The sequence below is a fragment of the Haemaphysalis longicornis genome, unplaced genomic scaffold, assembly GCF_048455015.1.
Source record: "Haemaphysalis longicornis isolate Haplotype H1 unplaced genomic scaffold, Haemaphysalis longicornis Haplotype H1 scaffold_146, whole genome shotgun sequence".
Taxonomy (NCBI): domain Eukaryota; kingdom Metazoa; phylum Arthropoda; class Arachnida; order Ixodida; family Ixodidae; genus Haemaphysalis; species Haemaphysalis longicornis.
In genome coordinates, this window is record NW_027526252.1 from 260094 (window position 1) to 277003 (window position 16910).

Consider the following 16910-nt stretch of genomic DNA (forward strand, 5'->3'; position numbering starts at 1 on the left):
TCGAGGAAAACGCTCCATTTGAAATTTTGTTCACCAGAGCAAATTTTAAATGTTATGGTGGAACGATGTAGTGCCCAAGTCATTTCTTTTTTTCTTGGATATCGAAAGTATGTCGCACTCGAATGCAGTTATGGCGGCCCACGTAAGCCCTTTGCAGTAAAATATGCGTGCGTCGCAGGTGTCTACTTTTTAAATTTTTGCAAGGCTGTGATAGGGTGTAAGGCTTGCGGTAATAGCTTTTGCTCTATAAAAGTGGTTTTGTTATAGAAATTGCTACGACACATACGGCACACATTAACCTCATCTGTCGGATTTTGTGTAGAGAATATTGTATACGATTGTATTGTAACGCAGAGATGGAGATGTACACACACACGCACGCACACACACACAGATATATATATATATATATATATATATATATATATATATATATATATATATATATATATGTATATATATATATATATATCGTACCAGACCGGTATTCTGGAGGTCGTGGGTTCGAATCCCACCCGGAGGGCATTTTTTCACCACTTTCTTTCTGACTCAGCAAATTCATATCTCTCTATGACCTATCGCATCCCCCCCTTTGCTTTCCGAGGTTTTCTTGACTGCCAACCCTTATTCTGTCTTAATTCACCGAGCCCCTCATTTCCCATTTCTGATTCACTACATGCATAGCGAGGGCCTCTATTCTGGCAGTCTTGGTGCCAAAGGTAGCTTAAGAGGGTTGAACGCTGGTCGACCACTCTCGACATGTCGTAGACACTCGAGTCACGGCCCGCGGGTTAAAAAGCAGGTCCCCTTCACCCCGAGTAGTCTGAGTGGCACTGGCTACCACAGCCAAGTGCAGGAAACAAAAAATACCTTAACATAAATACCCAAGAAAGTGGTGGGGAAACAGTCCCGCCCGTAGCGTAGTGGTTATCGCACCAGACCGGTATTCTGGAGGTCGTGGGTTCGGATCCCACCCGGCGGGAGTTTTTTTCACCACTTTCTTTCTGGCTCGAAAAAGTCTTCATATCTTTCTTTGACCTACCGCATCCCCCCCTTTGCTTTCCGAGGTTTTCTTGACTGCCAAACCTTATTCTATATATATATATAGATATATATACATATATATATGTATATATATATATATATATATCTATATGTATATATATATATATATATATATATATATATATATATATATATATATATATATATATATAATATATATTTAAGCAAAGAAGCACTAAAACTTAGGGGATTGTAAAGTACACAATACAAGAAAACTTCGAACAAGGTAGGAACCACGATTGTTTCCAACGTTTCAGCGCAAAGATACTTGCTGACGAAGGCAATTCTCTGTGCTGAAACATTCGCAACAGTCGTGGGTTCTACCTTGTTCGAAGGTTTCTTTTAATAAATATATATATATATAAATACACAAAAACTTGGGTGCGACCACTTGGAAAACACTAACTACTTTATTTCGACAGTTTCGACCAGTGGTCTGGTCTGCTCATCAGTCCTCACATCAGTCCTCACTCAGTCCTCAGTCCTCACATCAGTCGCCATCAGTCCTCACACTATTTCCTCCCTCTTCGCGAAGGCAGGCGCCCGTCTGCACTCTACGGTGTAACGCGGCGAACGAAGGGTTTCAAACGAGAAACGTGCACGATTTCAGTGCCACGGCAGCGGCGGTCCGTGGAGGCACAGTTAGGAGTGATGCGGTAGTTGACGGGCGAAGTTTCTTCTAGAACGCTGTACGGGCCGAGAAAGCGATGAAGGAATTTTCGGCATCGTCCGGGGACCCGAACAGGAGTCCATAGCAACACCTCGTCACCGGGGTGAAAGCGAACCTCTCTGTGGGAAGCATCATAGCGATGCTTGCGGTCTTCTTGGCAAGCTTGGGTGCGCAGACGAGCTTGGTGACGGCAGTGATCCACAAGGGCGACGAACTAACTAAAATGACAGTCTCTGATCTTATCTGTAAGTGCCTGCAGCTGGGTAGTAAGAACGCTTTCAAAGTACATATAAAACACAAAAGAGTTCAGGGAAAACAGTTTATTTTGACTTCCAAATTATGTAATATGCTTTCGCAACACAACCACTTTAATTTTCATTCCCATCTGCCCTGGCTTACAGGGTACACATTGTACAATTACAATAGTACAAATATTCATGGATATAAATAAGACACACACAGAAGAAACGTTGACAAAAAATAGGAAGAAAATCAAACATGTAATCCCACGGTACAAGCACAAGACAGTTATGCAACTTGAAATATCGCACATTAAAATAATTGTGAGAAAAACAACGCAAGAAAAGTGTGAAAACCAAGAAATGATTGAATGGTGGTTATAAAAACACAGCAAATTTACGAAACTAAATACTTCACATGTGAAAAGTTTGTGGAACAATAAAACAAAAGCACACAGGAAACAAAAGTGCTGCTGAGTGGTGGTTGGGAGTGCCATACAAATTTAAGCTACCTTAAACAAACCAACATCCAGGGAAATGTTTATGATCTATAGAAAAGGTGTGTGCAAAGAAATGACTGTATGGCAGTTACAAGAGCAGTAGAAATTTACGTGATGAAATGATTCACACTTAGCGAAATGGCAGGGCAACAATAAAACAACAAAAAAACTTTAGAAACAACTTATTGAATTCTGGTTAGGAAAACAAAAACTTACACTATTTCAATATTTCACACAAAGTGCTAAGATTTGGGAACAAACGAAAAAATGGGGAACACAAAAATTATTGAATATTAGTTACAAGAAGACAGATTTACATGACTACGTGATTCACACGAAGTGATACGCTCAAAGAACAATACCACAAAATAAAAACGCATGGAAGCACGGAAATGATTCAATGGTGGTTCAATGGTGCATGCCTCCATCATCAGTTATGGTAGGGATTCTTGAACAGTTTGCGTTCTTCGTTGTGGTGCCAGAAACCTCCAAATTTGTTGCAGACTGGATTGGTTGGAAAGTGAGTAAAACTTTAATGGTCCAAAGGCTGAAATTTAATACCGCTTCTGCAATAAAAACTAAGAAGCCGCAGATTGTCGACAAAGCTGGTATTTGCGTAGGATGTGACTGACAATAAACATCTTGGCCCTATACATTGTCTAGTGAAAGAATTTGATGTCTGTAACTACTAGAAGATATCTAGTTACACACAATGCAGGATGCCACTTGCAGGTGGAAAAAAGCATATTTCCTGTTTCCCAAACCAGCAGAAGTCCGGCGCCAAGTTGACCGTCAACAGTACCTTGAGCAGGCGCCTTGTGTAGACTGTTGCAGTAGCACCTCCCTTGCAAACCAGTTCATCAATCTAGGCATGGGTACAGGAAAATCTGTTGTTAATGCAGCTTTTTAAGACTGGTATAATACAGAATGGCCGCCTACCATTGTTCCTGAAAAAGACAGTGTATGACAGCTGCATCCTACCGGTACTCGCCTACGGGGCAGAAACTTCCAGGCTAACTAAAAGGGTCCAACTACTTAAATTAAGGATGACCTAGCAGGCAATAGAACGCTAAAGATGGGTGTAACATTAAGGGACAGGAAGAGAGCGGAGTGGATATAATTTAATGTCAGTACTGGCACTACTAAGGCAACCTTACCACTAACAATGACAGCTAATGTGAGGTACCACTGTATATAAGAACTATATTTTGTGAATGAAGACTCTGAGGACATTTTAGCCCAGCTACAGGTACCATCTGAACATGCAAAATATTTTTGTGTCTATCCTAACCGCTTCGTGGATTGAAGTGACAATGTATACACGGATGAAGCCATGTCCACAAAATGTGGCAAACAGAAACATGCACAAAACCGGACAGCGTCACTGCCATGGACGTATACTTCCTGCAGCAGAATGGTGAGGAGAGCTAGTTGGTATATATGCATAAATAAACCTTCAAAAAGCACATCACTGAAAAACTATTCATGTTGTCCTGTTCGCTTGTCCTGCTAGGTCTACATTTTTAGTTTAAGTATACGTTGTACAGTAGGAAGCATCAAAGTAGTGCAAGAAATTTTTACAGCACAATCAAATTCACACAAGTTTAAGTTGCACCAGTCAGCAGCCTGCAACATGTAAGTTATTAGCAAACGACAGGCCAGACACAAGAATGATACTCTACCTTAAACCTGCGAAATCCCAAATGCTGTGTTACTCTGATCACCAAGGTGCGTTACACAATAAATTCCTTAGGTTGAAAATTCCATAAGTGACAGAAATGTAACAGCCATTTCTGAATAATTTTACTAGTTTCTGAAAGGTTAATTTACGTTTTCGATGCTGCAGTAAGAGTATGAAGCACATCCAGCGCTGCTCATAATACTGTACCAGTTACGACATGCGTGTAATTCTGACGTTACAAATAAATTCGGGTTGCATACGCGTTGTTCATTCCAACATTTTATACCTGACTGAGCGTTCGAAAAGATTTACCACTCAATCGAAACGTGGAAAAGGCATCCAGGTGGCATTTTAATCGAATGCTGTACTCTCGGAATTCACTCGATTTGTTATTTTATTTTATTCCTACACGCACCGCAATCATTAAATTTAGTGTGCACGTTTTTTAACCGAAAACTAATATGACGAAAAAAAAACGGCATCTGGAGAAACGATACAAAAACCAATACAACGCTAAAAGTACGCAATGTGCGTGTAACCTATACACGCCTATATTCGCACACGCACTTATATTCGCACTCTCGAGCTTCCCTTATTTCATTTCATATCAAAACATTCGCCTAGCAAAGCAGGACAGAACACAAACACTTCACCAAACACAGGGCTAGAAATTGCGCGAGAATTGATTCTGTTTACAAACGCCGAAGCCAGGTACAAAGGTCTAGCAACAAATCTCCGCAACGCACAAAGCGAGTCCCTCAAATCGTTAGGGCTAACCGCTTATGCGTACCGAAGTTCGAGATCAACTCACGTTAAATACATATGACAAAAAAACAAGGTTCACTAGTACTGACTTACCTCCACTACTTGGTAGTATTTCTTCGTCTGCTAGATAAATCCATGGTAGTCAAATCACCGAAATAACAATAGTTGCTGGCGTGCCCACCCGTGCCGTTACCGGCCTGTAGCACGAGTATCGACACGGAGTGCAGTTATTGTACAACTCTCGGACGATCGGGCTCGCCGCGCAGCGAAATTCTGTCTCGTGTTCGTCCGAGGGAAAAAAATCGCGCCAATCCACACCGTGAATGTGGTTGAAAAGCAAAGCTGTAAACGGCACCCATAACGATTACCCATGTGACGTCACTTAAATTCACTCACATCGCTCTAGAAACAGTAAAACCAGATAAAAGTGAAATGCACTTAGCCACACCATTTATTCCTTCAAAGAGATAATCTTGGTAAGGTTAAATCAATGCATGAAGCATGAACGGTGTTTGGTTGAGTTGTATTGGTGTAGCACAAGAGTGGAAACTGTTTTTATAAAATAAAAGTAAGCTCCAACCCGGTGTTAGACGATCTGTCTTCTCCGTCTCTGCGCAGCGGACGGAGGCGACGAGATTTGCGGCAGAGAAGTAGGAGGAGGAGGAGGAAGAAATACTTCTGCTCAGATTTCTGAACGGCCAGAGTGCAGCTCTGGGGAGTGATTCCTTCTGTGGGGCCCATATGCAGTCCGTGCGGGCTGTGTTCTGTCCACCCGCTCAAGCTGGGTAGGTAGATGCTCAACCTGGAGAGCAGCATCTCCCATTGCTCTTGTTGGGTAGTTGACGGAAGGAGGAGGGTGCTCAGGGCTAAAGTCGCACACCCCTATTAGAGGGCGGAGTGTTCCTACTTCTGAGCAAAATTTACATTCAGCGTCGTAGTAATTCGGACGCATTAGGTGAAGACACGTAGGCTGTGGGAAGGAGCCCGGATTGTAGGAGCCGTAGAGTAGTTTGTTGTTCTCTGGAAAAGTCAGGGTAAGGCGAAGGTACGGTCTGTCTCAGAAGGCGATAATGCTGGGTTATCTCCCTGAACGAGACAAGCGGGTGACTGTCCTCGTGCAGTTCCATAGCACGGGAGGTAAAAGCGGAGGCTTCTTGGGTGGGCGTATTTGTTGCCCTCCATTGAAGCGTGAGGGAGTGTCCAGATGAGCTGAATGGAACCGTTTGGGGAGTGGTTTTTTAGCACGCCCAGTGCAGGTCAGGACACCTATCCCGACTGGTAATTCCAGTAGGCTTGCTGGGAATCGGTGACTACCCTCCGAACACCTGGTTGAGTGAGAGCCAGGGTGATGGCTGCCTCTCCTGCTGCCGTCATTTCTTTGGTCCTAAGCGAGGTACACGCAAGGAGGTTGTTTCTGGAGGTAGCCACGATGATGGCGTATTGCTGCCCTCGACGTTTGGAGGCGTCTGTGTTGATAACTGTATGATCCCCACCGAGGGTGGTGTTTAGCGCTTCAGCCCGTGCTTTTCGGTGACCCTCCTCATGTAAGGGGTTCATATTTCTAAGCAAAGGGAGCATCTTTAGTTTTAGTCGCCAAGAGTCTGGGAGTACGTCAAGCGGAGTGACATTCTGGGCTGCCCAGCCAATCTGGTGAAGCATGCGGTTACCCACCGCAGTTCTGAGTCGGACCTTCTGGTTAGAAAGATGGCCTTCTATCAGCTCTTCCACCGTGTTGTGGAGCACGGGCTAAGCAGCCTCAGTGTGGACGCACTCATCAGAAGACCAATGGCCTGCTCAACCGCCTTTCTAATCATTATATAAAGCATCTCTATGTCTTCCTCGTCGAGAAGAAGATAGGGGTTTGTCGTAAGTAACTCTCGAGAGGACAAGAGCTTCAATTAATCGAAAGATACCGGATTCTTTTAGGCCTCGGTTCTTCGTGGCAACTCGCCTGATCATGTGTATGATTAGATTAATGCCGTTTTTGAGGCGCTGCAAGGAGACGTCACTCTTGGTGTTGGCCTGGAAATGTAGGCCCAGGATCTTGATGCTGGGGTTTGGAGTGATGGCCTGGCCATCAAGGAGTATTTGGATGTATTCCTTGACTTGGCGTGAGGGCGGACGACAAGGAGCTGTGATTTTTTACGTGAACACTGGAGGCCACAGGCTTTAGCACATTGGCGTACTAGAAGTGAGATGCCATGCATTCGCGTGAGCTTCCTTTAATTTTTGTAACTCTTAGCACATGAGCAAGGTGCGCACAGGGCCGCTAGACGGGCGTGAGTGGACGCGTGACGCTTTCACGTGGCATTCAGCGAGAACGCAGGGGGTAAACCCGCAGATGTGCTTGGTGAGTACACCAACTGTCTTCCCCGTCTTTGCGTGGGCTCGTAGCTAAATCGGTAAGACAACGGGCTCTCGCTTTGTTAGTCTATTAGTTCCAGGTTCGATTCCCGGCGGTGCGAGTAAATTCTTTTATTCGTTCGCTGGAGTTTTCTGGTGACACCAACGGTCGCGAAAGAACCCTTGGGGGGTAGAGGTAGAAAGCTTTGCTTTAAAACTAGCTCCTGAAAGACACCCACCTTGATAAAACACGTTGCGAAATAGATGCCCAAGTTATTGGTAAATGCAGATATTGGTTGCCAATTATATTCAAGATGAGGTTGAGCGTGGGTATTTTTTTAATAAAGCAGTATTTGTACCGACAATCTAGATTACGGCATTTAAGGCAACTTCAGGGTCTGCGGTGGAAATACAGCTGTCGTGGGGTTGTGGGCGTCGTAATTTTACGGTTTGTTCTGAGGCCGCAACCACTTCCAGCGTATTTTCCGCGCTTTCGTGCGTCGACATCGCCCCGCGTTGACGGCGTCGGCAAAATGCACGGCGACGTGAGCTGACGCGGGAGGAGGAGCAGCAGGGGAAAACTTTATTGAAAAGGTAGATAGAGCTTCGAAGTGGGCGGGGTCCTCAGTCCAGGACTCCGTTGATGCGGCCTGCTGTCTTCGCCCTTTCAGCGAGCCAAAGCTGCCTATACTTATGTCCGAGCTGGCAAGTTCACTCTCCCACTTCTCCTGTTAAATAAAGAGGATGAAGTGCGCCACGAGCCCAGCCAGCGGGAGCTCGCTCAACGAGCGCGGCTCTCGCGGCAGTCGGTCGTAGCCATCTTGGATAGCCGGACGTCTGATCTCCTCATTCCCTTTCGCTACAACATTCTCTGGTGCCGAAATCCCCAGCCGTCCGGTCCCGCCGCCGACTCGCGCCACATGGAATCGCTTCGTCGCCGCCGGGGAGTTCTTCGCGCCACCGTCACGAAGAAGATGACGGCACTCGACGCGCTCCTGCAGAACCCGGCGGCACGGACTCTGGAATTTCCGACGCTTCTGGACATAATTCTCGACAAGCAGCGAGCCTTGCACGAGCTGGACAGCCAGATTGAGGCGGCTCTCACAGAAGAGGAATGTGACGCGGACGTTTTGGATGCCATTGATTACGACGAGCGCATCTGCGCCCCTCGCACGCGCGTGCGCTCCGTCACGAGCCCGGCCCCTTCAGCCAGCGCAGCTACAGCCGAATCTGGTGAGCCTTGCGGAAGCGCACCTTCTCAGCCTCGACCGGGCACGCCTCAGACAACGCAGGGGACCAGCTTCGCCGCTCTCCCGAAGCTCCAGATACCGAACTTCTCGGGCGATCGACGCGACTGGCAAGGGTTCTGGGACCAGTTCGAGTCAAGCATCCATTCGAACGCGACTTTGCCACGCATCGAGAAGTTTAAGTACCTTCTCTCGTACTTGACCGGTCCCGCCAAGGACGCGATCGAGAGCATCAGGCTGGCCGACCACAATTACGACTTCGCCGTCAAAATCATTACCAACAGATTTGGGCGGAAAGACCCACTAGTGGACGACCACCTGGACAAATTTCTCGCCTTGGAGCCGGTGCAGAATTCGGCCGACACGGACAAATTGCGGGTCCTCTACGACACGGTCACGTTGCGCATAACCGCGTTGGAGGGCCTGGGCGTTTCCCCGGACCAGTACTCCGTCGTGCTCCATCGCGTACTGCTGCGGACCTTGCCGCGCGACCTGGGCCTCCTGTACCGGCAAAGGCTGAAGGAGGCGCAGCAGGACGCATCCGAGGTGTCCGCGTCCCCTTCCGCCAGATCCAAGGAAATCAAGGTGATCCTGGACTTTCTCCGCATCCAGGTGGAGATTCGAGAGGAGAGCGCCTCCGATCGTTCTGTGCCGTCAACGCACCGCGTCCAGGAGAGGGGTCAGTCGTCGCCACCGCGTGTCGTTCTTCCAACGGCAATGACTCTGAGCGTTCAATGTCCCTCTGCGGGGCGGCCCAGGTGTCAATGTGGAATAAGAGGACCAAGGGCCGAGACGTCCCGGTGATGCGATGTTGGTGTTCTATTTTACAACATGGCGAAGAGATGAAGATGAAGCAGCTCGAGCCTGAGCTGCTCCCGCGAGATGACAGGCACCGATAAGACCATCATCATCGGTGCAGCGAGGATTGTCCATAAAGTGTTTACATCTTCCGCGGCCCCAAAGAAGCGGTGGCGAGTCTGCGTCCCATCGGTAGTTCAAGTTCGGTCCAGTTCGATCCGATGAGGCAGTCAGACGGGAAAACTGCTCTCCGGTTCAGTCTTTTAAACCCACGCATACAATGTCGGCGCAGTCCAAGCAGCGAGGTTAAAATTCGTTTGTTGTCCTCGGCGCGTTTGAATTCTGGTGCGGATTCAGGTATTTTCAGTGGGGCTTGATAAAAGTGCCTTGACGGCTTCCGCTTCTCTCTCGAACGCTGAAGTCTTGTAATCCGGCTGGCGCAGCGAGATGTATCCTGGTTGTTCGAACGGTGTCTGCCAAGTGCTCCCTTCGTTCGAGCGCGTTGTTGGGTGAGTGCCGCAGCAGTCTTCTTTGCATCTGTTACAACCCAATAAAGATCTCCTTCTTTGGTTTGCGGCGTCGCTTGGTCGCAAGTTACAAACGCTTGAATGGCATCTTGCCCTTTCAACTTCTCAGCAGAAGCATTGGTGTCTCTGTGCTCAGGATATACGGTATAGGTATTTTCTGTCATCGTTACGGCGTCCGACAAGCAGCTTACTTTTTTCTCGGTTATCTGGGGCATTTTGTCAAACGAACAGGATAGTAACCAATGTTTCCATGGGATTTCAGGCGTCGCCCAAAAGGGGGTCTTATTTTCACATTCGGTTTGAGATATTAAATGTGACGGAGGCGAGGTTTCTTGTAAGATGGTTTGTTCCTCGGGGTCATTCAAACACCATGCGTCGCAGAGCAGTTCAGTCAGTGTAAAAAACTCACTGAAATTTGTTGAGGAATGCAACTTATTGATTATGTGGCACTGGTCGTTGGTTTCAGATATTTTGTCTTTGAATCGGTAGTATAATTGAATCATAACATGCCTAATTTCGTCTTCATAGTCAATATTTGTAGCACATTCTTCGTATAGGTGGTCAATGTCGATGAGCGGTTCGATTTCCTCGTTTAATGTTCTCAGTTGTACTTCAGTTTTGCGTAACTCGTGCAGACAACTCTTAACCACCTCGTCCACATCACTGGTTCTTACAGAGAATTCTAGTGCTGCTTTCGCGTCTCTACATAGCCTTCGAGTGATCAAACGCTTTTGTTCTCTTCTTGCGTTAAGTTCCTGAAGCCGCGTCATAGACAGAGGAATGCTCCGTTCGTGCATATAAGGTGCTGAATCTTCCATTGCGCAATGAGCAGCGGAGTTCTCCTCACCGTTTAGAATATCGCTGGCAGAGGTCATCGGGGAAAATCGTCGCAGGTGAGGAGTCACCGTCATCTCGTCCGCCCATCGCGTTGTTCGGCTTCGGGTAGCACCGTCGACCTGGCCATCACCAGGGTCCATCATTGGTATCGAGGGGTCCTCCTTCTAATAGGCCAAAGTTCGGATGCCTCCGAATCGCAGCGGGCGTTCTTCCCGGGTTCATCGGCACCAAAATGTGGAATAAGAGGACCAAGGGCCGAGACGTCCCGGTGATGCGATGTTGGTGTTCTATTTTACAACATGGCGAAGAGATGAAGACGAAGCAGCTCGAGCCTGAGCTGCTCCCGCGAGATGACAGGCACCGATAAGACTATCATCATCGGTGCAGCGAGGATTGTCCATAAAGTTTTTACAGTCAACTTTGCAACGCTCAGGACCACGCCCTCGCCCACTGCACATCGGCGGTATCTCCCTGGGAGAAGCGAAACCGACTGCAGGCAAACAAGTGCTGTTTCAGGTGCGGAAAGCACAACCATTTCGCCAGACACTGCAGAACAGCCAACAGTCTTGTCTGCAGCCACTGTTCCCGACGTCACTTCACGTCGCTGTGCGACATCCAGCTCCCTGAGGAAGGGTTTGGGCCCACCAGTCCAGAGTCGGAGCAAAGTCGCAGCAAAGGGGCAGCAATCAATAATGCCAGCGCGGTGACATCCGCGTCAACCAGCGGTGCAGGACCCATGTCGGTGCTTCTCCAGACAGGCCGTGCATGGGCCCTCGGCAAGAGTCACCAGCTGCTCGTTCGCTTTTTGTTGGACACCGGGAGCCAGCGAACGTTCATTCGACGCAACGTGTCCCAAGCACTTTGTTGTCCGGTCAACGGTGTCGAACGTCTAACGCTTTCTACGTTCGGAGACACTCGCCCGAGAGCATCTGTTACGTGCAACAGATTCTTTTTGACACTTAAAAGTCAGCACGATGGCCAGAACATCACAGTCGAGGCCCTGGAAGTCCCCAGCATCTGTACCATCACAGGCCTGCCCATCAGCAAAGAAATCGTTCGTGCGATGGCCGATCAGGGTCAAGTTGCTGCGGATGCCTGACTTGCGCCCACGTTTCGAGAGAACCAGGTCAGCGTGTTGATCGGTTCAGACGCGTATTGGAAGGTGACAATAGTAAACGTTTCGAGAATTTCCCCTACTCTGATGGCCATGGAGACGGTTCTGGGCTGGACCGTTCAAGGTACACAACTCGACAGCTCAAGCCTTTCGACCGCTCACTCGAGCGCACTCTTTCTTTCCCTTGGAGAATCGTCCACGGAAGATGCCGCCGTAGACAATGATCGATCGTTCATGTGCCGCCTGGAAGTCAGCGAAACTCGGGGCACTACAGAAAACTCCACGTTCAACGACCCCGCCGTCCAACCGTTCGAACGTCAGGATCGCGAAGAAAACCACCGGGATCAGGTGTTGCTCCGCAACGAAGAGCCAAGAAGCGACGTCGCCAACCATCCTTCCTTCCAAAAGGTGAAACTTGATTTTAAAACGAAGAGAGGTGACCCCTGCATCATGAAAGTGCTCGGCACGCAAGTGAAGGGCTCAGACAGCCTTGTTCTGAGGGAGGACAATATCACCACGTTTGTGTCGGAAAAGCCTGTGGTAAAGAGCGAAGCCATGCCCGCTGTTCCAAGCGCACGAGAATTGTGTAGCGAAAGGGAACGAGGAGGTAAGACGTCCGGCTCTCCAAGATGGCTACGACCGACTGCCCCGAGAGCCGCGCTCGTGGAGCGAGCTCCCGCTGGCTGCGCTGGTGGCGCACTTCGTCCTCTTCATTTACAGCTCCTATGTAGCTACGCCGATGTCTATGCTGTTCGCCAGATATCAGCGTCGCCGCAGCGCCAGAAAGCATCCGAAAGCAGGCGACATCGTCCGGATTCCATGTCCATCTCCTGGTTTGGGGTCATTACGTTCGCAGAAAACAATCATTTTTTCAACGGGCGGTAATTTGGTGCCTTGAGGCAAGTTACAAGGTATTTCGGTTCGAAAGTGCCAATTCCTCCGTGGCTAGCTTGGCTTTCATCGGGGAGATCAGGGGTTTGGAAGAGCTTTTTGCGAGTTAAATACGGGAGCTCTGGCTACATCGCTTGTAGTGTTAGCACGATGGGCTTGTCTGCAAGATCGGTGCGTAACGAACAAGTTTTATCAACGCCAGAAATGTAGCGGTGCATTCAATTTCATTCGCGGCTACCGTAGCTTGCATAGGGGGAACGATGAAGCGCGATAGCTTTTCTTGGCTTAAATAAGGGGGTTTGGTTACATGAGCATAATTGACCTCGCCTCCAAGTTCGGTGCGGAAGAAACAAGCGTTAGCACTGCCGAAATTTGTCAAATACGACCAAAGCAAATCACCCGACAACATTCGCTGACAGCCTCTGTTAGGGTAGCAAATTCTTGGATCCACGCATTGTTTTCCGGCGTGGTCGAGTGGATTGGAGCTTAGGTGCTGGTGTTGTGTTTTGAAAGTCTATAGGCCTCCTGCGCTGGCCAGGGGGCGCTGCGCAAGCGGCTTCCGGGCAGTACTTCCGGGTAGTACAAAGCTGCGCGGGTCCCATAGGATCCCGTGTTGACAGAAGCAAAATGAGGTCGACGCTCCCGATAATTTTGCGGCGGGTTCACCAGCTCATCCCCGACGCGTCCGATCTATTTCGGCGATCAACTTGGCATTAGGGGAAAAAGCTTTTCAGCGCTAAACGCGTTTACAGCGCCGACGAAAGTGCCGGGACCGCGACGGCGTCTGCTACTCGCAGGTTCACCGATCGATGGTCGTACGAAGTGAAATTTTAAGTGAAATTTGTAGTTTAAACTAATACTCTAGGTGAGAAGGACTTCTCAGAAACGGCCAAGAAGAATGACGCAATCGGCGATGATCGCGCTTTAAAAAGCCAGTGAGTCCGGCGGACCGCAGGCTCGCCTGCTGCGGTGCGCCGCTCTTTTGCGTACCTGCACACTATGCGTGCACTTTCATTAAACAGTGCTCGTTTGCGTCGCCGTTACGAATACATAGTGAAGCGTTAGCTTGCCGTTTTGTTGCTGGTCTCAGTGACAAAATGCCGCGACCGTCAGAAGCGTGAAATCTGTTTTGCGATTCCTAAATTAGTGGCCGTAAAACAAAGTGTTCGGGCGAACTAAGAGGCTGCTTGCTTTCCTTGTTTGCTTTCGCTTTACTTAATTACGCTCTTGCAGCATACATTCCCAGTTCGCACTTAATAGCCTAGAATGAGGGTCAGCAACGGCCGAGTTCCATGCAGCCGACACGGCGGAGGGCTGGACGGCAAATCGGGTGGGAGGAGCAGGGGGGCTTTGAATGCAGAGAAAAAATTCCGCGAATTTCTAATATTTGACAATAATCTGGCGAACTGTGAAGATGGGGTGGGGGGGGGGAATTCAACTGGAGGACGCCAATTCTCTGTTCTTGTCTCGGTGTCTAACTCCATTTGAAGTCAACACTGGCGTGTCGGCGTTCAGATTCGACGACCCCTGAACTAGAAAACCAACACAGTCAGAGATGATCGTATGTAAATATTCGGGGCCCCGCACCGTGTATGCGGCTGATTTATGTTATGCTGTGTTACGTGATGTTACAGAAGTACACATCTGTGCATGCAGCGGGCGTGTGATTTGGTGCACGTTTTGCGTCCTTTAATAGCCCTTAATTTGTTTATTTGGCGCTATTGCCCCACTTACTCGCTAGTATACATGTACCCTGCCGTTCGTAAATCGTGCGGCGTAAAACTTTACGTAAGAATCATTTAGTTTGCGAAAATACGAAACAAAATTTCCACTCGTTTCAAAGGCGGTGCCAGGCCAGCAGTGCCAGCTGAGTCGGTTGCGCAATTCTTGCGTTCGCTTGCATGCTCCCGCTGAAGCAACCTTTTGCAGTTACCTCAGCATATAGGATGAGCAGCGTTCCGTGTTGATGCTACTCATGAACTTTCCTTTGTCGACCGCACGCAAGAAGACGAAACTGTAACTGTCGTCAAACAGTTAAACCACTCGACCTGGCGACACTGCCCCACGCCGCGACCACCGCGAAAGCTCGCTCAAAAGAAAACCAACAAATCGGCTTCTTTTAGCGGATATTATTTTTTTAACCTCTGCAACTACTTTAAGGGCTATTTCATACAGTATGCAGTCATTTAAACACGCCACAAAGCGACACAGCCAACTTTCACTCTGGTTTCTAATTGAAAACACATAGAGGGTTGCGAGGGTCGTCTGCTATTGTACTACCCAGAGGCGTTGGCCGCTAGGGGCGCTGCATGTCACAAACACTCCAGCGCAGGAGGCCTATGGTTCGAATCTTGGCAAAACCTCACGGATTTTTTAAGTTTTTTTGCAATGAGGGTGTCATCGAAATTTTTTTCAAGGCAAAAAAAAAAGGCAGATTACCTTGCTGTTTAACCTACAAGTGACGTTTGACGGTAACCTCAGTATCAAGGCAGCCCCGAAATTTGCTTTGCTCACACTTTGAATTCATGAAGCGGCAGTCGGCACGTAACATCAAGGTTAAATCAAGTAGCGATTAAAGTTGTGCTAATTACGTCTTCGTTCATATTCCTATCTTATTTTGTTCAGATTTGATGGCAGTGACCCCCACTACCCCCCCGCACCCACCCCCCTCCCCCCAAAAAAACCTTACAAGGCTCGTTGGCAACGTCGCTTGTAAACGAATTCTGCACTAAGTCTCTGGCTCTTTCCGTGAGGTTCGATAGTGGGCTACTGTTTTGAAGGTCAAAGGTTCAAAGCAATAGTGGTGGATTACAATGCTTGCACAAAACCCCTCGGTACAAAACACATGCAAACCCTCTCGATAACTTCAGTACAGTACGCCTGCGGAGTGTTTGAAAATAAAGTATAGCAGATATAGCTAAAATAAATGTAACTGCGAGAGACATGTTCGAAGTAAAAAACGGACATACCAGCAACATCTGAACAACGTCAGCAAAATATGTCTAAACACCGTCCCTAAATCAAGCAGCAGCAACATCGAGAATACGTCTTTAGTAAAGTTGAAAGAACGTCCGACATTAAGGTACCAGCAACGTTATCTCAGCATCCAAAAATTTTTATCAAAATATTGCACGTTGTACGGATATCTAACAGAGGTATACTGCTGGGACATAGACGTTTGGATCTTTTTGGGACGTCGCAGAGATGTTAGTGGTTTGCTGGGAATGTTATTCTTATCGTATCTTTGCGCGTAGATTGTGTCTTTGCCAATAGGTAGCATGTTTTAGTTGCTCTTACCTTCGTCCTATATATGCGTTTGATGGATCACTGCGATATTATGGTGCGAACAAATGCCGTTGGTTTTACTTCTGTCAATCTACTTGGACAGCTGCGCTAATTCAGTTTTAGCGGACATACTCGGAGAGTTGCGTTTTTAGATTTCGCAATTAGTTTCTTCGTTTTGTGAGTTATTTTTCAAGTTTGTTTCTCACAGGCTACTTGTCTTGCAGCTGCTATTAATCCTGTGATGGCCGTTTCGAGGCTGTCATTCAGCAAAGCTGCACTTTCCTCGTTATGCACAATTAGGAGAAAGAATTTGTTTTGTCGCATTATTTTAAAGTCCTCCTCCTCTGGCCTGATCGGCGACGTGGTCAGGTACTGCAAAGCTATTGGTGGCCAACGGGCCACCAAAGACCATCACTGCATTGGTCAGTTATGGGAGGTGGGGATCAAGGGGGCCAAATTCTGCTTTGGTGAGGGAGCAGTGTTTCTGTCCCTAAGAACTCTCCTAGCGTGCTTGCACCTGCCTGATCCCCCGCATGGGGCACCTTGAGTATTCATGGTGATGGTGTTGGCGACACCGCGGACCCCGAGCCCCCAACATAAACTGTAACCTACCGTGGTGATGTGTTTAAAGGTGAAGGGTAGAAGCCTCAAACGGTGGCCGTCGGAGCCCAGGTCAAGCTCCGGCGGATGGGCTCCCTGTCTGTCTACCAGGCAAGGAGCTCCGGGACCTCTCAGGCTATGAGGGTAAGGTTTGAGAAGAAAGTACCCCCGTCCCCTGCTTCTATTACATGCCATATGGTAAATCGTAAACCCCCCACCCCCCAAACATGATCGGACCTTGAAAAGGGTCCGCACCGAAGAATCTTTTCCACGTCTTCCTGCAATCAACTCACCGAAACCTGACAACTACCCACGTTTTTTGATAGTTGAATCGGTTGACAAATCCAA